Source organism: Haliaeetus albicilla, chromosome 13, assembly GCF_947461875.1.
Source record: "Haliaeetus albicilla chromosome 13, bHalAlb1.1, whole genome shotgun sequence".
Taxonomy (NCBI): domain Eukaryota; kingdom Metazoa; phylum Chordata; class Aves; order Accipitriformes; family Accipitridae; genus Haliaeetus; species Haliaeetus albicilla.
Genome location: NC_091495.1, coordinates 15,449,634 through 15,473,218, shown reverse-complemented (window position 1 = coordinate 15,473,218; position 23,585 = coordinate 15,449,634). Strand labels below are relative to the sequence as shown.

The following is a 23,585-nucleotide window of genomic DNA, read 5'->3' as shown; positions in this document are numbered from 1 at the left end:
CTTGGCTTCTATCACTTTGTGATTTTAATTCCAACCTTTGGCAAAATTTAGTTTTCTAATCACTGGCTGAGTTCAGAGGTCCAAATTACCAAAGTGAAGACTTTTCCCCACCACCTGCCAGGGCCAGGTAATAGGAGCAGGTCTGTTCTGGGGTTTCCAGAACACCCTGCCATCTATAACTAGATAGCATCACGTTTAAAGACTAGTGCAGTATAAACTATGTTTGAGCTAGGGAGACATTTCTGATGAGTCTCCAGTAATTGCTTGAGACTCCAGACACTTTCACAGACCAGCATTACCAGAGGATCACCAAGTGCTATGGGGCTTTAGCGTAAGCAGTTCAGAGAGTGGATTTTTTTTCCCCCACTCTGAATAGAACATTTTAATGTGGGAGTTACAGACATTTTAAGATAAATCACTCTCAGATTATGCCTTATAATTCATTAGCATCTCAAAGGAGAAAAAATTAAAACTGAACTTCACACCTCTGAGTTAAACTCAGGAGACAAGAAAATGAAGATGCCTAAGGATGCCGAGCATTTGCTAAACACTGCTGGATTCGGCAACGTTTTTAAGGGCTCTAGGCAATTAGTTTGGTCATTCACTTTGTTAATACTTGCACCTTTTTTGAACAGCGGCAGGAGCTATGTCACTGAGGAACCTGAAGGACCTTGGAGCAAGATCTGTGCAATGATGACAGAAAGTCTTTGTAAAACTTCATTCCCATGCAGCTGGTAGGTACACATCAGCACTAGCTTGCAGGCACAACTGGAGCCTGGCTTCTCCCTGCTGTCTGCTGCTAGTTAGATGATCGTAATTATGACAAAGTTATCACTTCATGAGAAAATATACTTTGGCTTTTCACAGGCTGTGGCACTCTGTGCACTACAATTATGTCTACAGCCTCCTCAGAACTAACTGCCAATCAATACCTGATTAAATATGGCCATGGATTTTTTTTTCAAAGGGAAGTATCTTTCTAAGGGACTCTCAGAAGCATATCTTATATGAAATGTAACTTACTGTATGTGCTGATTCCAAATGACTTGCTAATTAAGCACCAGGTCATCTGTTAATAGAATTAATTACAGAGGGTTCAAGAGACCTTGAATCATATTATTACTCGAAGCCTGAATTCTGCTATCCTGCCACATCGTGCAATCGATGATGTGCTGTAACTTTGTCTACAGACGCTGGAGGGGGAGTTGGAGTGGGAAACTTAGCATCAATAACCTAGCCCTAAGTTATCACCTGAGTCATTATTGCATTAACTAGTATCTGAATAAAAGAAAGAGGAGGAGGAGAAAGTAAAAATAAAATAACTAGGAATAGCTCCTATTTTAACACAAAAGCTAATTCAGGAAACAGGCTGAGGGTGCAGGGGCATTAATACGTTATTGTGCTGAACTCAGGGTCAAAAGGCAGCAAGTTACGAAGAAAAATTATGTAGCTATAGCATATAATATAGTCCATCTGTCAGAGCAGTCTAGCATTTAAAGCCACAGCCCTCTACAGTGCTGTTATGTGGCACAAACTAGCTTTATTCAGATCAAAACCTCCTTTTCCCTTCTCTTTTCCCAGAGTTGTAATATGCTCAGGACAGGATTAAGCTCACAAGAGTCCTAAGTAATTGTGGTGTGTAAAATGAGAAAGAATCAACTCACTCCTTTCTCTCCTATTCCTCAGACTAAAAGGGTCAGCCTCTTGTTTAATCCTTAATTCACCATAGGGTATGAATTTTAGGGAGGAAAAAATTCTTAAGAAAAAAAATTGACCCATCAGCTTTTTACCACAAAAATGTTGAATGAAATGGGGGGATGGGGGTATTTTTAAGATTCTAATTGTGCTAACTGCAGTAAATTGAGCCTCGCTTCAATTTCCATGCACTTGCTCAATTCTATTTCTCTTGATAAGGATCCAGCAAGGTCTGCCGTCAGTTTATATATATGCACTATATGTTACTGAAGAGCAAAATCCCATACAACTTAAATATAACTTTCTTATAGCTGCCATTATGTCTGTTTATTTGGCTGAGAACACTTGAATTGCTTGTGTAGTGTAGATGCTTTGAGCAATCCACATCAGCTCTGAATACCAAGGGCTAAGGCTGTACCAAAACACTGGTATAATGAGACAGCAGTTTTGAAAACATTAGTCTTGTCCTCTCCAGACTTCCGAGCCCCTTCTCTGAAATGAGAATAAGTTTGCTTAGTTGCCTAAACACAAGAAGAAAAAGCACTGCTGGCCAGTGTACTCTTAAACAGCTTATGATCCTTACCAGGAGCATTTCTCACAACAGCGGACCATACGACCAGCTAGTCATGTGTGTTGTACACAGCTTACAGACAGGAGTATTTGGGCCTTGCTGTTCATACCTGCTACATTTGGAACAGCAAGAACAGGAGATACTGAGAAAAGCAGTACAGTGCCATCTACTCAGTTCCTTCACTATGCTGGCTGATACAGTCAGGTTTATAGGCCTTATGGAAGAAGAGACTTCTCCCTTTAGACTTGAGCAATAAACAGGGTGAGAAAGACATTTCAGACAGAGACTTCAAACAAGATGACATGAAGGCAAGTGTGGAAGAAGTTGCCAAGGGAAAGGTTAATTATGCAGCTTAGGGAGTTGTTATTGGGTTTGATAGGCTAGAAGTAGAATTTGAGGTCCTTCCAACTCATTAACCAATATCTTCCAAGGAGGCCTAATTGAATAAGATTTGAGATTAGGTTTGAAGGATCTTCTGCTGGACCTTACTGCCTCACAGATCCTACAAGGGGTCAAAAGGACTCAAAGGAAGACAACTGCAATTAAGAGTACTTACTAATGAACAAAATAGCACAAGTAGACCATGAGGCTTGAGTCTTCACAGGTACCTAAGAAATAAAAACGTAGATTTGACTTTATTTTGCAGATTCAAAATTGTTTGTGAGGCAGACAGAAACAGTCACAAAGCCTTTTTCCCAGGAACAAACAATCATTGGTGAACAAAAAAGAGAGTAAATGTAAAAAACAGATGTTGTCTATAAATGTGGGTCTGTATGAAATAAAATCTGTCAGTTTAACCTAATAAAAAGCACTTCTCAGAATTTCTTAACCCTGAGATAAAACATGTGCGATACAGAATATGGAAACTTCCAGTGAATAAAGCATTAGTATATTTCTGGTATATCTAATTAATTCAGCTACATAATTATTTACTATACAGTACAGCATGAACTAAACTCTCTTTATTCATCTTATGGGCCCAAGTCCCCAGATTAATTTAAATGCTTGTCTCTCAGTGGGAGTTGTCTGTTTAAAGTAGTTTTGAGGGTCTGAGCTACAGCTCTCAGCTCTTCATTGACTTAAAAAACATGGTGTGGCTGCTTTATGCAGAAATGGACTTTGACCCAAAACAGCATCTTTGTAAGAGGATTAGAAAAATTCCATTCTTTTAATGACTGGCTAGATGTTTGCTCTCCTTTACTTAATACTCTTTGTCTGTTATTCTTAATTATCAGCATAAATGCTTTAAACCAACGTTGTAAGTAATCTGTCATTTTATCCAAGGTTTTGTTGAATGGTTCTTTTGAAATTATCTGAATATTGATTTCTTTAGGAGACCATTCAGCTAAATTCCCATGCTCGCCCGTATGACGGCACCTCTGCCGCTTCTGGGAGGTTCCACTAAGACCCACGGTGCCAAGTTTACCTTAGCACTGGCCCAGGCAAATCAGGATCTTCTCTTGAGGGGGAAGATGTGCTTAGGACTGCCAGAAAAGACTGGCACAAAACCTATTTTCTAATGTCATTAATGTTACCTAGCACTTTGTACCACAATTTTTTTGTTCCAAACACTAATATTTTCATAGTGCCCTGATAAAGGTGGAAACTTTTTTCCCCCCAAAATCTTGTATACTAATCAACTCCCTTGGATCCTAAGTAATTTAAAACTAGGTTTTCTATTTACATGCCTACAGATGGACATCAGCACCTAACATAGTTCCTTAAAAATCCTGGCTGAGGACTAAATTTCACCCCACTAATATAGTCCTATGTTACAGGATAGTGTGTGATAACAAGCCTTTTAAAACAGCCAAGATGTATTTTGTAATTTAGAAAATGACTCTGAGGAACCATTTGTCAGTTTAATGAAAATCTGAAACTACAGGTTTACATAATAGAATTAATTGTAATGGCTCTGCTGGAATGATTTCTTTCAGACGGGTTATTTGAAGGATTGAAAGAGGGATTTCACAGCTGAAAGAAAGAAAGGATTTATCCTAAGACCCATGTAAGCAAAACACGTTTGAATTTCATAATACAGTGCCTTTGACTCTGTGGGACTATTGTTTTCACATGTCTTGAGATGTAGGAGATACTTCTATTCACAAGTCTATTCAAGACTATCTTGAAAGAATTCAGTGCTCTCCTAATGCAGGTGTTCATCACCCACAGATGGCAAAGGAGTGAGTGCATTTACTTATTAAAATGTGACCTTATAGAGTTACAAAGAGTTACACGGGGTTGTGAAACATCCCTGCCAAAATGGAGTTCTAGAGTAAACATTAAAAGAATTTCTAACACGGAGGAAAGATTCAGGCTTCAAACAGGTGAAATAGATGGAAAAATTATACAAAATCACATAGCTCATAGTGACAACATGGTCACCCAGGAACCTGCAGGGAATCATCAGCCTCTCAATTCAAAACATAATTTCACAACAGGGCTGGTGACCTTATGGGAGAAATTAAGTCTTGATAATCCCATCTGCAAGTTTGCTGTTGAGGTCCTGAAACAGCATCATTATTAGCAGTATCTTACACCCTTCATTACTGAATGTTAACTTCTGAGCATGTTGCGTGTGTATGTGCCTTGAGGGGGGGAGGGGGGCCACGTACAATACTTTGGGCTGGGGCTCCCCCTACCCACATGATCATTCCCTTTCAGTCCTTCAAATAGAAGGTAATTTCCATTCCTCATTTCATTTCTTTCTCCCCAGTTGGAAGGATTTTGTCAGCCATTCGGTGGGGAACAAAAATATTTTGTATTCTGACAATTCCACCCTAGTAGCCATCCCAGCATGTCCCAGCACCAGGGCCATGTTAACAACAGGCTGCAGAAAGTGTTTCAGCTAAACATTGTTATGAAGCAGAAAAACACATGAGTTCGATTCCATATGGCTTCTGCTCTCACTGGTGACTTCTTGGCTGGTAAGCTGTGCCCATAACTGGAGAGTGGCACTTAACAGACAGGAACAAATTACACGGCCACAGATGCAACAGCGCATCTGATGCACTGAGAAAAGGAGCAGGTGTGATGAAGGTCCCAAAGCTCAGACCAAAATTGTAACAAATAAACAGCAACAGTAGATAGACTGACATGTGTAAAGGGCGAGAGGCAGCACAGTTTGACATCTTTGCCATAAGGGCTAGCTGGGCCAACTGATGGCTCATATCCTTCCCTCTCACAGCTGCAGTTACCATATTGTACCCATTCTTTCCCTAAACCACTGCTGAGTATTCAATATGCAAACACTGCCATTTGAAATCATGGCGAGAAGTACTTTTTAGGGCATGGACAACATAGGATATTTAAACACAAATTCTGATCTTGTTATGGGACTAATTCCCCACCTCTTATTTTGAAACCTCCTCCATCTTACGTAGACTTTGATTCAACTATGCAAATATATTTTCCAGGATGTGCAATTGTTGCTCTGTGTCCTGTTGTAATGCAAGTGCCAATGTGTAAAGTAAGGTGTTTACTTGCCTTCTGTTACTTAGGCTATAATTTTCGGGGGGGGGGGGAGGGAGAAAAATGGTTAAACCACATTTCTGAACTAGAAAGCTAAAGTGTTATTATGGTCATAGCAACACTAGAACTATAAGAAATGTAGCCATCTCCACTGTATGATTTAAAATAAAAACATAATTATCATTGTCTTCTGGCAGCTAGGTAGATAATTATGCATTCCATTTGTGCCACTTGTAACTCTACACAATTTGTTCCAAATCTGTTATTTGACAAGCGTACGAAAGCACAACCAGTGGCTGGTATTTAAGGGAGTATCTTGGGAACTGCCATAAGGTAAATAGATGTTAGTGAATCCCTAGCCCCGAAGGCCAAACTACAGGAGCTGAGCAGTGTTAAATACAGCACACTTGCCAACCTGCGAGCCACCTGCAACTTCCTCTCACTGAAGCAAACAGCAGTGCTCAACAAACCTCAGCTGCATATAAATTACATTTATGTCCAAACTGTTTTCCCAGAAGGGTACAAAATACTGCATTGAAGCAGCATAACAATAAAGCAATGATAATAATAAGACACTATCCTCCTTCACACAGTTCTGCAGCTAGGGAGTGCATTTTTGGTTCAGCTGCCTTCTATAGGAAAAAAAGGTTGCCTCTTAGATTACAATTTACCCTGTATTACTTTGTTTATAACATTTCTCCACCCTCTATGCCACCCAGAGTGAAAGAGAGTTCATGACACTTTTGATGTGTATTTTACAAAGAGTGCATTTTAAATAAGCCGGGGAGGTTAACTCAAGATCCTTTAATCCCAGCATATATCTTTGTTAAGGAAACATAGGCCAAACCATTGAAAACCCCAGCTAGAAAGCAGGTTTGAGTAAATCCCTCAGCCTGAAAAAGCCCTCTCAGACCAAATTCAGCGATGTACATTCAGATTCTTTCTTCAAAGAAATAAACTGAGCGGCTGCCGAGGGGAGCATGTCCCTGTCAGTGGGGGCTGCGGCTCACCTCCCCCAGCAGCAGCCTGGTACAGCAGAGAAGGATGCCGTGCTCTCGGGGGTTTGCTGAGCCTTGTGGGTGCCATGGGTGACCACCCGCCTGCCTTCTGCCTCCAGCATGCTCCCAGTGTGCTGCCTCGCAGAGGAGGGCGTGAGGGCTGGAGAGCAGCAGCAGGTCTGACAGTGGAGCATCCTCTCCCCATCAGGCAGCTCTCTGACAGGAGAGCTCGCAAAGATACACAAGTAACTTTGATCAGGACTGACTGAAATTGATTAGCCCTGTCCCTCTTCCCTATTTCTTTGTAATATAATATTTTTTCACTTAGTTAAAAGGCATCAATATTTATGCATGTAAGTAGGCGCTGCCCCAGCTGACCTAGGTTGATGTCAACCCTAGGCTCTGACAAAACAACCTGTTTTGGTTACAAATGACCTCCCTTACCTTCATTGACAGCTAAATGTATGTCTTCTAGTCATGAAGTGACAACGACTGGGCTAATGGGCTGTTCTACCTGGCACTATTGTATCTCTGCCTGAAGAAGGAGTTTTAGAGCCACCAAACAGTCCAGACCCTTAGAAAACTCAGTATTTCCTCCTTCTGTATTTGCCTCTGTTTTGGAGCCATCAGTCCCAGGGAAGAGCAGGGCATTAACAGCACAGTAAGCTGAAATTTTTTGAGTCTCCAGTTTAGTTACTCTGCAACAGAGCAGTCTGCTTTATAGAGCAAAGTATCACGAAGACTGAAACCAATAGCAGACAATGCATGTGAATAAACACACAAAGGACCATGTAAACTTATGTTTAGCTTTGGAAGAGAGGAGTGTTTTCTTTGTTTGCCAAAAATAAAAACAAATTGGCTTGGGAGGAACGCAGCAGAGGAGACTTTTTTTTTTTTAAACTAAAACCTAAAACATTTCAACAAAAATATCACCTTACTCATAGAAATGTTTGTTTTCCATAAAAAGATCCAAAACCAGGTTTACTACCCTTGATTTGTGATCCCCCCCCACCATGGGCTTGCTCATTTTTCTCTGAACTATAGTGAAAAGATGTGTCAGTTAAAGTAAATATAAGTCAAAACCCAGAACTGAATCTAGCTATCCAGCACACCCAAACTAACATCTCATAAAAAGTTTTTTCAGTCTTTATTAAAAAGACCATTTTTAAAGCCATGACATTTCTTTCATGTTTTTATGTCAACCTGAAAAATCCAACATTGGAGAAAGCAGTAAATATCTTCAGCAGTATATAGAACGTGGTAGAATAGCTGGTAGAGGAATTTATCAACCTTTTGAATGTTTCGGGAAAATGAGTTAGGCTAAAGTAAACTGCAGTGTCTCCAGGCTAAAAAACTTGAATTCCTAGAGATATTTGCATGCCTATAGGTGAGTACTTATCCTCTGCTCTGGGTTCGGTAATTTTCCCCACCACAAATGACACGCTGTCAAGATAAGATAATAAATTTTCAAGATAGCCTTTTGTGAATTGCTGATTCAATCTTCGATTAATTAAAAGGTTTTAGTAATCCAATTTATATTTCACTGGAAATTTGACTTGCTGTTTTTACATTTTATTTCTCCTAAGTATCACTGGTTTGCTGTGAATTATTTTTTTGTATCAGGATGCAATTTCTATTAAGTTTTGCTTTCCAGTAACTTTGCATTATTATTTTGTGGTTTTCCAGAACTCATGGAAAATGTTTACGCTAAAGAAATACTACCCACTTAAAGTTGGTTTTTTTCTGTCTGGAATTTGTGCGCCTCACCACGTTATACACAACCCCTAAGATTAGCAAGGGCCAGACTCCTCACAGAGCCAGGAAACCAAGGAGAAGGTCAGGGTGATGATTCCCAGCATGTTGCCCTCCTGCCAGGTGTGCAGCAGGGAAAAAGGCCATGATAACTTTCTCAGGGGTTGCAGATTACTTGATGCTGTTTGCCAGAAGCATTTACTAATGGCATCACAGTTCCTCCTGTAAACTGACTTAACATGCCTGCAATGCGACTTACAGGAAGGGTTCAGAAATTCCAAGCACCAGAAATATACAGTAGGGCAGACGACTTCAGTTTCAAAATGCAGAAAAGGCAATAAACATGGGCCCCAAAAGCCTCAGCTAAAACAGGGCCCTTCAGCTCCCCCTTCTCAGTCCCTGTTCAGCCCATGGCAGACCACATCTGCAGGGAAAAGCAAGTAAAACCAAAAAAAAAACAAAAGCCCCAGGAAGCCTTATTTAGAGCACTGCTCTTCCCTGCTGCAAATAACCAGTTTTAGGAACTGAGCCCAGTGGTGAAGCTAAGCTTGAGGGTTTTTGGACCTACATCTGATACAGCTGGAGGACCCCTTGACTGAGCTGTGTAGGGCAGGATAGCTCCAGGGAGGAGAAGCAGCAGAGACTGGAGTATGTCATTTTGATACTACCATAATTTTTGACAGCCAGTTCTACCAGCCTGGACTGAATTTCCTCTGATACAGTGCTACTGGAAGGATGGCTCTCTGAGATGTCGGGATGGCTTAAAAAGACTTAAAAATGAAATTGTGTACATCTCTTACCATAGCACCAGAATCTCTTTTGCTTTTGCAAATCTGCATTTGCAGTCATGCCACTGTCTAGGCTCCAGATGTCCCTGGTTTGTTGACCTGTTCTAGGTCACATAGGTCCTATGTGCATGGGACACCACTGTGCACAGGTCACCCAGCAACTGAGCAAACCCTACTGGAAATGGGCCTTCGCAATATCTGACCACAGCCACTCAACACCTGAATCAGTGGATCAAATGTACATCCTATATCCAATGATAAAGAAACACACCCCATATTTCAGATAATACTTGTGGTTCAATAAGCTTCCTTTCATAGGAAACAAAGGTTCCCAGAAGTCAAATACGCAAGACTAAAATGAAAGTTTTCAAAAGAGCACTTACTAGGAGCATTTGCTTTTCTTCAATATTAACATGCCTCCACTTTCAACTGGAGGTCTTTGTGTGGCCTTCATCTAAGCTCTGCCTTTACAGATGCAAACAGAATTTTAAGTATTATTTAATGGTCCCCACTGTCTTTTTAAAATAAAAATACACATAGCCTCTGTGGAAAAATGACAAATTAATGTTTGCATCAATGATTTTCCTCCCTGCCTCTCCCCACCCCAATCCTTCAAGGAATATTGTCTAAATACTCTCCAAGGACTTCCCCTGCTCCTGGCTGCATATGAATCTCCTATTAGTGTCAGTGAGAGTTATGTTTGCATATCACAATGAGAACAGATACTTAAATAATTAATTAGACCCTACACATAAGTATGTTTTCCTTGATGAACAGTTACTATCAACATTTGTGGAAAGGTCCATTTCTAAATATTTTTAGGAACTAACCAACTGTCTCAGTTATTAAGACTCTGCTTACAGTGCAAGTGATTTAAACCAGAGAAATGTGGGCAGCACTGATTCCCAAAGATTTTCTACTGCAGTATCAGTTACTGATGCTGACACAGGAAAAATATGAGGAAAAGGCAATCAATGGGGCTACATTTTGACTTGACTTAATTCATTAATATTTGAAAACAAGTAAGACTGGTTTGCTCCAGGGATTGGTAATAAGATACAAGCCTTTCACCTCTAGGTCAGCAGTTCAAAGCCAACTTTGGTCAATACTGACTGAAAGTCATTACTATCTATCCGAACGCTCTTCAAGAGTATATGTAAAATAAGTTGGTGGTCTCTGTTTATTTCCTAATGGCTAAGGCCCTGATTCAGCAAAGCTCTTAAGCATACACTTAATGAGAAGCAGATGTTTAAATCCTTTTGAATTTGAACATCTGATTACAGTTAAGCACATTCTTAACAGCCTCACCAGCATGGGCAGGCTGGAGCACACACTTAGGAAGCTTTGCTAAATAAGAGCCTCAGTGTGTTGGCTTGTCAGTTGTTTGTGCACACACAAACAGAGGGAACAAGCAAGCCAGCCCATTGCCCCTTCCCCCAAATAGTACTACCCATATGCTGTCACTGTGTGCTAATGATGGTACAGGCATAAGAATGAGACTATCAGTTCCCCTTTTTGTTCACCCATATAAATGAGACAAGGTGGGGAAAAAGATGTTTGAACTACCATTACACAGCAGCATACAAGGCTATAGGACTGTATTACCCTTCTTGCTCACCAGTCCAGCAGCTTTCATGAGCGTGGAATGTGTTTTAAAAAGGAGTGGAATAGAAACATAGCAGCTGCACAGCACTCCTGGTGCTTATTCGTGCACATGCTGTGCTAAAAATGTGTGTGCATGTATGAACCTAGTCTGGAAGAATGGAAGCCTCATAGCGCAACCACATTCAGTATTTATCTATAGGTGAAGCTCATTTTCTTATAAGGTAAGGCATTTCAAGGGCAGGGGAAATTATTTGGGAATTTAATGTTTGGAGTTCTTATTTGTACTTGAAAGTCATTAGGACTGGCATACGGATTGAAGTTTTTAAACACTGCGGTTGAAGCTGTTGTCTCTCCTGCTAGATTAAATACCTTCTAAGATTAGCAGTAGATCAGATTTTGTTTGCTTCTTTTAAAGAGAATTGTATTCTGGGACTTTTCTATGGTGCTGCTGCTTATTGTCCTGCACGATCGAGGTCAACTGCCGTGAAATTAAACCTAGTATTTCAAACTGCAGCAGGCTGAAGAAACCACCATCTTAATACCATGTCTATGATGCTAGTAAAGCAAGTAGAATTTCAGCAGTTGCAGTGCTATTCCCTGTCCCTGAAGACCTCTGCAATGGTCTTAGTTGTACAACGCAGTAAGTCCTCTCACAAAGAAGTGATGGTCCCAGTTTTGCCATACTTCAGCTGTAATCAGTGGAGTGAATTGTATCAAGGAACTGAGATCAACATCTAGTGCAGCATTTGGTAAGTCTTCTGCCAGGATTTTGCTTGAATAACAGAGATAGCCAGTGACTAAACTGGTTCGTAATTAAAAGATCACACCCGATTTCCTGCATCTTAAGCAACAGTTTTCCAAGTATCTAATCTCAGAAGATTTCTATCTCACAGAATTTTGGGTAACATTTTGATAAACATCTTTCATTAAAATGAACGAAACCACTGACCTCTATTAAATTTACCTATTGCTAGTAGAAAAATCAATGTAAAAAGTCATCATTAATCAAATGTTTGGCATGACTGAGAACTCCTCAGCCTGCAAGAATTCTCAGAAAACACTTCCTAGAGCGTAAGCACTCACTCCTCTTCTGGAACAATCAAAAAAGGCTATTCCAGAAACTTTCCTCACTTGGTAACAGGGTGCTCCATGCTGATCCCAGTATTGAACTCTTCAGTGCTTTATTAAGGCTTTCGAAGACAAGCCTTAAGCTCACATTTCAAATGCATGCACGGAATTCATCCACTTTTTTTTCTTTAATCAGAAAGTACCTACAGTTTTGATTACGTTGACTGTATTATACAAACATGGTAATTTCAAACTCTGAATGATCTCAAAACAATTTACCTCAGCTGTTTTTTTGATTGTCTCTAATTCATAAGCTTTTGTTTTTGCAGCCTGTGATTAACCACTGACCTTCATAAAGACTAACAGCATTTAAGCAGAATGCAAATAGGTGTCTGCCATCCTGGCTGAACTGGAAAACAAATCACTATTCAACCAAGCAATGCAACAGCTTTCCTTACATTTTGCACAGTTCTGTGCTATTTACTGGGATTGCTCCATAAGTTTGTGAAAAAAGTTCATGTTTACCTGGGATAATATTGCTGTGCTCTGGGGCCAGAGCTCTGCTTCTGCTCCTTTATTCCAGGAACTTTCTTTTTTTTTATTACTCATAGTAGCCACAGGAAATTAGAAGTGCCACCAAGACACACTGATGATAAAGGTTTGGAGCTGCCTTTCCTTTCCCTCCTCCGTTTATGGAAGAGCTTTATCTACTATGACAGTAACTGCTAGGAGAATCAGCTTCATTCCAGTCCTCTAGTGTATGTTCAACTTCACTGAAAACAAAGAGGAGGTCCCGGTTCATTATTTAAAATGCTGTGACCATAACTCAAAATAGAAAAGAAAGCGTAACAATAGGTGCTCAATAAAGGAAACACCTGCTTTTCATTTTCCTGTAAAGTTTAATGAAGCAAATTAAATAACCTAATTGAGGACAAACGTTTAAATCCAGGTTAGAAATTGGAGCCATGTTACAATGCCTGAGACTGACAAGCAGGGTAAATGCATGTTTGATTCAGTTTAATTTTTGGTGGTTCTTAATTAAGTTTAAGGAGTTGAATGGAAAGTATGCTATTACCTGTTACGGTCCCAGGATAAAATTTCTTGTGCATCACTGCAAGTGCATCATACTGAGATGTTTTTATTACTTGTATAACAGAACCACCCGTTAGACTAGATGAGGGACTTACTGGATAAGGTCTTCTACTTGAAGGTCTGTGTGGCACAGTGTAGTGCTGCAAAAGACACTCAAGCAGATTGGGAGAGGCATAGACATGGTTTTGGCACACTGTTTGGCCTAACCAGCCGTGCTGAGAAATAGTATGCACTAGCTTGATTTGCTAAAGCAGACAAGCAGCTTCTGGCCTGCAAGCAGACTCCCTGGGAGCAAGCTTAGATTATCTACACAGCTCTACATTGTGCCACGTAGACAGCCTTCATTCGGTAAGATGCAAGTAAGACAACAAACATTGCCTTAGGGAACTCCAGCATCCTTAATCACTTACGATTGCCTAACAATGCCAAAATACCTCTGAGATCTGAGCTTTTAAAATGTGAGTAAATGAGACAGATAAAGCCCAAGATGAAAATTCTTTCAAGCACCCACAGGAGCTAAGAGGCTGAAGAATGAAGGAGCCATACTTCCCAACTTCCAAGCCTGTACAAGGCCCAATGGAGCATTTGAGCTGTGCTGGTATTTCCTCTGAATTATATCCAGTGGGCCCCAAAAGCTGGTCACTAGGCTGGAGGCAGAGAGAAATTCATATGCGGGAACTTCCTTAGCTTGTGGAGCAACACTGGGGCTCCTCTGCAGCTGGCCACAGCACTTCTGAAACTGCAGCAGTGACACCACATCCATCAATGAATTAATGTGGCAATTAGACCACTTGTTCCCCCAGCAGTTTGCCCTCACGAGCAAGGAGTAGTCCTGCAGTCCCCATGGCCCTGGGCTTTGTAGAGTGGCAGGGGCTGACGGGAAGGTGGCTGAAGCCCTGCAGAGCTGGGTGCTGATGCCACTTCTTCGGCAAGGGAGGAGAAAGGGGAGACCGAAGCACGACTCCGTGCGTGTGTGCAAACCCCACAGAAGCCTCTTGCAAAATGCAGCTTACAGCACAATTCTCAGGGGTTGAATGCCACACAGTGAAAAAGTTACACATTTATGACCTAATCCTTTTCTGTTTGGTGATGTGGTTTCATGTTCACCATGTTTTCCTTTCTGCTAAGTGGCAACGGGGGGAGCAAAGCTACTTTTACTTCAGAGTTGTGTTTTTCATGTTTATGAGGGGACACCCCAAACTGGCAAATTTCCATGTACATCAGTAGTTCTTCTCCCCCTTCCTCATAAAATTTGGACCATTTTCAAACTTAATGAAATGTGGAAAAGATTTAATTGTGACAAGTTTTGCCTTTCATTAGAAATATTTTGCATGACATTAGCTGGGAATAACCCACGCCTGGGTGTTTTTCTTGGAAGCCCAAAGTTCATTTAGTACAAAACTCTGAAGACAACACCTGTGCGCACTCCCACCTTGCTCCTTTCCTTTGACTTCCTCCAGAAGTCTCCAGACCCCAAATTCTTACGTTGGATGTTTTCAGCAGGGCTCCTGGGACATGCTTAGAGAGAGACTCCACTTGTGAGGAATTCTTTTTGGGATCTATGGAGGGTTGGCTGGCATGCAGGGACTCCAGCCAAGGTGTTAAAAAACCATCAAGCCAATGTTGCAAGGACAAAATTGTTATCTGATAAGAACCCATTTTTGTTAAGCAGGAAGCCACTTTCTATGCAAGTTTTCTATTTGAACACTTAAGCACTTTAAACAACAATATTTTACAAACAGGCACTTGTAACTTAAGCTGACAGCCAGGGCTTGGAAAGAAATTTCTCTTTCATCTGTTTCTGCCAGTCTTCCAAGTCATATCTGCAAACAGAGCATGGGGAGAACATATTTCTACAGGTTTTATTTCAAAGTTCTTGCCTTCCTCCTGCCTGTTGGATCACCTTTACTAATAAAACAGACTGGATGCACAATGACTATCAGGACTGAGAGTCAGACAGTTACCATACTTGCCCATAAACATCAATTTTTCTGTCATTTGAGTATAACAGCAAAGAATGGTCATTCGATTAAATAAAAGGAATGAAACCCTAAAAAACCCCAGCGAAAACACAGCATTAGATTTCATTCTCTAGATTCTTAGAAATCAGCAACTCACTTGAATACATTAACAAATTCAAAGAATCACACCAGGCTCACTTTGTGTTCAGCATTATCAGAAATCTCAACATAGACCAGCTCTAGGGCTGGAATCACCTCAAGGGATATAAGAAGGTATGATTACACAAGATTTTTCAATTCAACTTTGAAGACTCAATAGGGACCTGATCCAAAGCCTACTGAAGTAAATGGAGAAAAATAGTCTTATATCTTAGTTTAGATATATTCAGTTTGGATACAGTTCAGAGAAGTACTCATACTTGGCAGCTGATGTAAACTAAACATATTAACCTATCATTAGGAAAAAAAAAAAAGGTGCCAGAATAGATCTATATAAGGATAAATCTATGAAGTATTGTTTTATGGTCTGTCTAGCCACTCCAGAATTCCAACACCTTAACAGAGAGGTAACACAAACTTTTTGTCAATTTATTCATGTGGAGCTTTTACAGTGGCAATTAAAATCTGAATAATGATCTGATCCTACCCTTTTTTCAATTATTGCCACAGATAAATGCAAGTCTGCAAATAAGTAATGACTTTTTTGAAATTAGTGAGGTTACACATAGTGCTGCTCCCAACACTATTTTTTTCTTTAATTGCTATTCCATGACACTGTTCTTCTGTTTGTAAAGGAACAAAGAATTTATCACATTAATGAGATAAAACTCTGTGAAGTCATTCGTAGCTTACTTGAATATTTGTATTTTAATGGCAAAGTATAACAGAAAAATGACTCTTAAACCATAGCACAGTATTAATTGCTAATTAGTTTACCATTATGACTGGAATGCCTTCTAGCATTCTAAGTCAGTTTTAATCCATATAAACAGCCAAGGAATGCTCTATCTCAAAACATGTAATTATGGGGGATTATATTACACCTCCAGCATTTTGGCACAAACTTGCAATGGCAAAAGATAAAAAGTAATACCAGTCTTCTTGTGATTTCACACAAACAGAAAAAAAAAGTTCATTATCACCACGGCACATTCACTGTTTAGTGGTTCCCCCTTTTTTATTTTTTTTTTTTATTTGGAGATACAGTCTTTATGTGTCACACAAAATTTTTCTTCTACATTCTCCTTTGCCTGTGTCACTCCTAAAATAGAGAATTTATTATTATTATTAGAGCTGGTATTTATTCCCAAAATTTCCAAGAGAATTCCTGCATGTCACTACCATATGCACTACTCTTATTTACAATAGGGTTACAGTTAAAAAGAAAACCCAAACTAACAACACAGAACTTTGTTTTGCCAAGCATTAAGTGGTTGTCATGTGCATTGTTTGCTGGCTAAATGACAGCAGTTTTAAGCACTAATCATGCTTACAAGTGCCACAGTTCTTTTAGATGGAGCTCAATTTAAATTGAAGTAGCTAGCTCATGGGCATTCACCTTCCTCTTGAAGGGAAACAACTGCCTGAAGCATTTATCGGAAGGGATCTCAGCCAGAGGTATAAACAGGCAGGAGACTAACTTCATTTTCCTTTCTAAGGAGAATTTACTGGCTTGAGATGGAGATCTCCTCAAACATGTGAAATTTTGGGGCCATGGGCAACTCTCTACCTTCTGCTGGGCCTTTTTCAGCAGGGGCAGGTGGCCGCAGCAAGGACCCTGAAGAAGAGTGAGACAGGGCAGGGAGACCGGCCCCTGGGGGACAGCAGAACGGAGAACTTCACATCCCTTCTGTCCTACAGGCATTCAACGCGGTTTAATATTTGCAGCGATGTAATTTCCCTTCAGTTCAAGCCCTGGATTTGCCCAAGCAGAGCGTGAATCCACGAGTTAATGACCCAGCTGACTCTGGTGACTGTCCCTAGCTCCCGGCCTGTCACTGCCTCCCACCAGCCCAGGGCTCACGCTATTTCTTTGCTGTTTCATGCCTGCAGCGAACGACCAGAGTTGTTCTTGCTCTTCCCCAAAAAGCAAGAACTCTGTTTTCAAAGAGACATAGACTTAGACTTAGCCCATGTCGGTCCCGACAGGCTCTGCTGTCCTTTGATGGCTGCTAGCTGCTCCTGTGGGCCCACAGGAGTGTCCCCTCACTTCCTGGCTGCCTTTGGACCTTCCTCAAATTACATGATAAACCTAATTGCCCTTCTCCCCAGCCAACCCCCAGGATCCTCATTGACTCTACCAATGAAAGCCTCGATTTTCAGCACCCACGGCTGGATCAAGACTTTTCAAGCGGCCCCTCTTTCTTTTTGAAGCCCTTTAGAAGGGGTGCATTTGACAAGATACATCAATTATTTTGCTATAAATGGATACAGTCACCTTTTCCTACTTGACCAGTGAATGAGCTGAGCTCTTCTGAATTTTAGGCCCTGTTCTCTCCTTTTCATTTTAACCAAAGCCATGGAAAAAACTTCCAGACTCAGGGCTTGAAATACAGATTTCTGGTGGAGATGTTTTTAAATCCAAGTCTTTTGCACTTTGGCAACGCATTGTCGTTTTCACATAATTTTCCTGACAACCTGCCAATAAAGCCAAAAGTCTGTTCAGCAAAAGTGAATTAAAGTGCACCTTTCTCATCTGAAGAAATGAAATCTGCTGTTCTAAAGATACTTTTTTATTTCTCACAGAAACAAGATATTAAATACCCAAATCTTGTTTGTTGTCATGAAAACCTGGGAAAATAACAATAAGCTGACTTATTTGGAAAAAACAGTTTTTGAAGCGCATGCTTGAAGAAATGCAAGATCCTGCCCTCTCTGCTCTGCTTGTCACAGAAGTTTTGATTTTTGATCTGTAAGTAATCCCAGTGTTAAACATGATGAATTTGATTCCAAGTTTAAGAAGGTTCTTGTATCCTGTGAGTCATTCAGCTTCTCTCTTGAAAGGCATTTTACTGATTTCAAATTTTTCTGTTTCATAAACAGGCTCCTCATTTTTCTGTTGAAAATCATCACCTTACAAATGGATCATGCAAAGACTACCTGACAGCTGACGTATATCCCAACATAAAAATTACAATGGTTTAGGTGATTTTCTTTTTTTTTTTTTTTTTAATCCATTAAGTTAAAGCAGAGAAAAATCCTTACTACAGTCTAAATCAGTGGAGATTTAGTGCAAGTCTGTGAATTTGGTTGGAAAGTATTTTTTTAAGCATTTGACAGATTAAATTTCTCAATATCAACAAACCTTTAATGTCATTTAAGTCCTGGAAATAGGGCTTATTTTTCTTATGGACAAATAAAGCTCTCTCCCAAGCACTGGATTTAATTCTTTGTCAAACCGGTGTCTTATGCTGTACTGAGTGGATAACAAGGCATGCATTTAAAACATAAAAAGCAGAGTCATGAGACACTGAAAGTTAATTATAATGTAGCAGAGTTTAAAGGTCAGGATTAGCAGGCCAGGATTACTTGTCAGTAGGAGCAAAAAGACCAGGGAAGAAGAGGTCCATCACAGTAAGGTAATAAAAGAAGACATTAAGAGGACATCTATGGAGACTATGCTTCCTCTACTGGGTTTGGTTTTTTGTGGGTTTTTTTTGTGGATTTTGGTTGGGGGGGGTGGTTTTTTTTGTTTTGTTTTTTAACATGCAAAAATCTGATTTTGAAAATTGGTTCCAGGTACCCAAAATCAGAGAAAGTTATTTGATTTTTGACCTTCAAACTTTGTGTTCTTTAACTTTGTATACTTTTCTTTTTCTGGCATTGGTAAAGCACACTTTCCCTCTCATATTAGTTCCATTCCAGCCTTGTGCTATGAACGGAAAAACTTTATGGAAAGAACATAGTGCCTTGATTGTCCCTATATACTAGAAATAAAAAAAACTGGAATGATCTGAGCAGCACTTGGGACTAGATATGAACTAAATACCTATTACAAAGAGAAACAGTCTGTACCAACTATAGTCTGAAGTGACATTTTCAGATATATTCCATTTCCATACCGCCTTAGTGGCATTTATCATATGAATTGCTAAATATTAGATTTTGCCGGCAAAGAAAAAAATTCAAAAGAAATGTATTTGTCTTGGCTTATCCAGAAACCTTCAGCTGTTTGTATTCAGGGAGTAGAAGTATTTAACATGGGCCTGGTCCTCAAGACTGTCCTCAGTTTTATATTTACTCCCTACTCTGGAAAACTTTCCAGTTGACTTCAGTGGATACTTTTGCTGAATTTTAACTGAGACCCAGTGCTGAAAACTCTTCTGCACATGATTACTGTTAGTAATCAACCTCCTTAAAGTCAGTGAGACTATTTACTTGAATTGTCTTAACTTTTCTTTGTAACCTTGAACAAAGTTATTAACCATGAGGTCAAGAGCCTTTGATAATTCATCAAAGAGGGAAAATATATTCTTCAAAAACCTTCAAAGACAATTAAAAATCCTAAAAAAAACCAAAACAACTTTTTTCTCCTCCACCCCCAAAACAAATAAAGGAAGTGCAACTGGCTGTGCACTGGCTACTTAAAATAGCCATCATGGTATCCTAAAGATACACAGGACCAATGACAGCCTTAAAAAATAACCCTTTCTTGCATACATGAGATATGCAGAATTTCTGTGATTTGTTGCAATTTCGTCAAACCATTCTATAAAGTGCACATGTGCTGCTATTCCTAGCCTTTGTGGTTAGATTGCCACTAGCCAAGTTTCCAAAATAAAATATGAAGTTCCTACAACAGTCAAAAGTGTCCAGTAACACAGCGCAGTATAGTTAGAGATTAAACTAGTCAGTAAATAAAATAATACATTGCTTATTAATTACAGGACGGGTGAAGCCAAGCCCAGGAGGTGGGTAACATCAGCGCACTGCTGCCAGACACCATTGAGCTAGCATACAGCGCTAAGTAGGACAACAGCAACTGAAATCAAAGGTTCACAAATTGGCAGGACACATTCTTTTGTTGCACAGAGTCACTGGTTTTTGAAGGGCGAAATCCAAGCCATGTTGAAGTCACCAGGAAAAGTCTCTGTGAGCCAGGACTTCACCTTAATAGAAAGTAATTAACCTCACTATTCTTGCCAAGAGTTTGGGTCTGTGGGCACCAGCCCATTAAGCCATGAAACTTGCCTATGCTACAAGAGCAGCCATTGCAAAAATGTGCAGAGCACGGCAGGAAGAAAGGTTGCCCCGGTGATGTTTGGACACTGTATTGTTTGCATGATTATATAGGAGACCATCTCCTTTTCCAAGTCAGCATCAATGCTAATCAGTGATGTGAAAAGAGATGATGAAAAATTACAAGATGCCATTTCAAACATAGTTTTGGCAGTAGGCAAAATTCCCAGCTTCCAGGCAGCTTCCAACAGCTCTGTCTACTGTACGGAAAGCAGCCCAATTCAGCGCCCTGGGATCTGAGCGTGGGCTTGAAACTTGTGTCACAGTGTCACAACTGAGTCATTGAAAATGTCTACTGCCTATACCCAGACACTCTGTAAGTTTTAGGCAGAGTCTAAATTGGGATGACTTCAGGGGAACCTCTAGTTTAGAGATGCCCATATTTTAGGCACCCAATTTCTCCCCTGCTGCTCACATCTATGTGCTCGCCTAACTCCACTCCCTCTGTCCTCTTTGACAACTATGGCAGCGGTGGCTGAAGTAGGAGAAAGGAGCAATGACAAATTACACCTTACCCTTAGCTGGTGCAAAAAACAGTAAAAACTAACTTATATTGAACATTGTGTTTATTTCAAGATCATGTTTCTCTTTGTTAGGACAGCAGAATAACCTTTCAACCTTCATATGCATAAACCAGAGGTCTGCTGGAACCATGCCCACAGCATCCACTGACAAAGATACCACTGAACACTCCTATACACGTTACTCACTGTGAAGACTTCTTTATACCAAGCCAGGCTAGAATAACTAAGATGGGTAAGGAAATTCATTCGGGGAGGAAGAGGTCTTGACTCACGTTAGCCTGGGAAGGACCAAAATCATGCTGACTGAAAATGGTAAACGTTCTCAAGCATAAAACAAGATTTTGTGTCCTCTGCCACTGAACAACATCTTCCAAAGGAGTGGTATAAAGCCTTTACTTGGATGGCCGGGTAGCTGTGGCATTTTGAAAAGACGGGGGTTTTTACTTCTAACTTTATAGAAAACATTGTCGCTTCCTGTGAGAGGAGCATCTGGCCACGGTGACCCAAATAAGTGTTGATCACCATAACTGACTGTCTCTGGAGCTGAATGTGAACATCATGCATTTCCAACTGCCAGGAAAAGCCCTTGCTGCCTCCCCACCAGAGACCACCACATCTCCACCAGGCCCACATACCACTGACCCACTGGCATTCATCCAGCTTCCTCATGTCAGTGCAACTATGCAGTGTTGCATTTCAGTGCAACCATCAGGCTGCTGTTTGTCTTAGAAACATACTTTGCTCAAGGGCACTAGGCAGTCTGAACTCCTGTGATACACACCAGATCACAAAACCCAGGAGCGAGTACATAGAAACACCAGAGAAAGCATTTCTGACTCATCAAAATCACTTTTCAAAAGAGTTTAGACAGAGCCAGGTTCTGGCCACCCGGAAGAGACTACAAAGGTTTTCCTTTCTTCTATTCCCTCCCCCCCCCCCCCCCCTTTTACCACCAGAAAAGTAAACACCAACCAACCACAGTTAACCTTAAAAGAAAAAAAAAAAAAAAAAAAATCAATTGCCAACTTTAAAAGAAAATCATGACTGAAATACTAAAAATCCACCCCAAACACCTACAACTCCCTGCTCAACAGAATTTTAACCCTGAGGACACTCATGTACAAAAAAGCTCAAAGGACTGCAGCAGGGGTTTTGTCAGCATTAGTAAGGCAGACAGGATGTAAATATGTATAAGCACAGAGGGCAGATAGCTGTCACAGTGGGGGCTTGGGTATGGCTCTGGTTTTGCAATCACAGTTATTGTTGTGAAAGCACAGATTTCCTTGGGCCCTGTATAAGGATGACACAGAATGTTCTCCAAAGTCACTAATGTCTAAGATGATATTGAAAGAAAGACCTGAGGTCAGCATCAGACTTGTGTCATCAGCATTGTCACGAACCTGTTTAACTCTTAAGTTTCCCTTAGTTCAGAAAAAATACCCAATAAACTTTCTCTGAAGAGAAATTGTGAAAGTGCTTTTCAAAAAATATTTGGATGTGAGGATTCAATAGAAGCGATAAACTTTCATAACAGGCTTTTTCTGGTTCAGTAACAACAGATTATACCATACATAGTCAAACGAACATTACCGAAATTGGCCTGATATTAGATACTCAGAGCGTATGTTTGCAGACTTGTTGGCTCTGATTGTAAATAGGCTTGTCTTCAATTTTAACTACAGTTCATTTCCAGGGAGCAATTTCTACTGTTTTAAAACCAGTCTGTACATGTTGTACCTAAAAGCAAATGAAGAACATTAGAGAAGGGAGGTAGCATGTGTATATTTCCAGAGAAAACAGCTGTTTCAGCAGAAAACAGTGCCTGACAGTAAATACTTAACCATAAGCACTCTGGCAGCAGAGCGCAGAGATGTTACATGGCATGGTGGTGCATCTAAAAAAAAATTAACCTGATAAAACCTAAGAATCTTATTTTCATTTGTGATTACAGGTAGTATCAGAGACTGTAAGTCTTTCTTGGATTGGAAAATCTAAAAAAAAAAAAAAGTAAAAAAAAAAGAAGCTTTTACTAAGCTAGCAATCAATAGCCCACATTTTCACATGTCTTTGAGATAAAATGACAAAAATCATTCTAAATGATCTTTTAAAATACCTTCTATATGATTCTGCACGAATGGATAGTATCATCCTATTAATATTTGTTGGGTCATTCATGTCAGGCTTACATTATCCTAATTCCACCTGTTTCATAACTTATTAACACTTCTTTTATCCATAACAAGGGTACAACGCCTACCTGAGACTTGATCTGCTCACTTCTCTTTGATGTTCCTCACTCTGCGGCAGGGGTCACAGTGCTGGCAGACAAGCCATGGGGTATGAATGATTTAGAGCAACAGGTGAAAGTCCTTAAATGAGTGTATTTACTACCAGCTTTCAAGGACTCTGTATCAGCTATGCTTGATCATATTCCATGAGTGTTCTCAAATGCACTTTCCATTGTGTTGCTGTTTAGTAGCACGGTCATATTTCATGTAAGTTTGCTATTCCATGAATTTCACATGCTCATCTTGTAAAGCCGGTCTAGTGTGGATGGTCAATCTCCCGGGCTTTCATCACTCAATAAGGGACAGATGCACTTCAGCGTTAAGCAAACTAATAATATCTCCTACATTTCCCATGAAAATACTTCTGCCTGCATCTCGTTTACTTACACTTTCTTTAACATCCACCTCTGCTGTCTCCTCTCACTGCAAGAGTCTGAAACAGCTCCTATGCTTTAAACAACTTGCTGTTTTCAAGGTGATTTTACTTTCCTTCCTTCAAATCTTTTTCTTAAAGACCACTACTTCCTCAGTTCT

At 40.2% G+C, this 23,585-nt stretch overlaps 1 long non-coding RNA gene across 1 annotated transcript in view; it reads right to left on the bottom strand.

Moving 5' to 3' along the window:
* LOC138688589 (uncharacterized) overlaps nucleotides 1–23,585 on the bottom strand; it is a 181,266-nt gene that overhangs the window by 84,103 nt on the left and 73,578 nt on the right. Inside the window, exons 2-3 of the long non-coding RNA XR_011327464.1 lie at nucleotides 9,659–9,740; nucleotides 2,823–2,874 (exon numbers count right to left, since the gene is read on the bottom strand). This is a non-coding gene — a long non-coding RNA (uncharacterized lncRNA). The remainder of the gene's footprint in view (nucleotides 1–2,822; nucleotides 2,875–9,658; nucleotides 9,741–23,585) is intronic.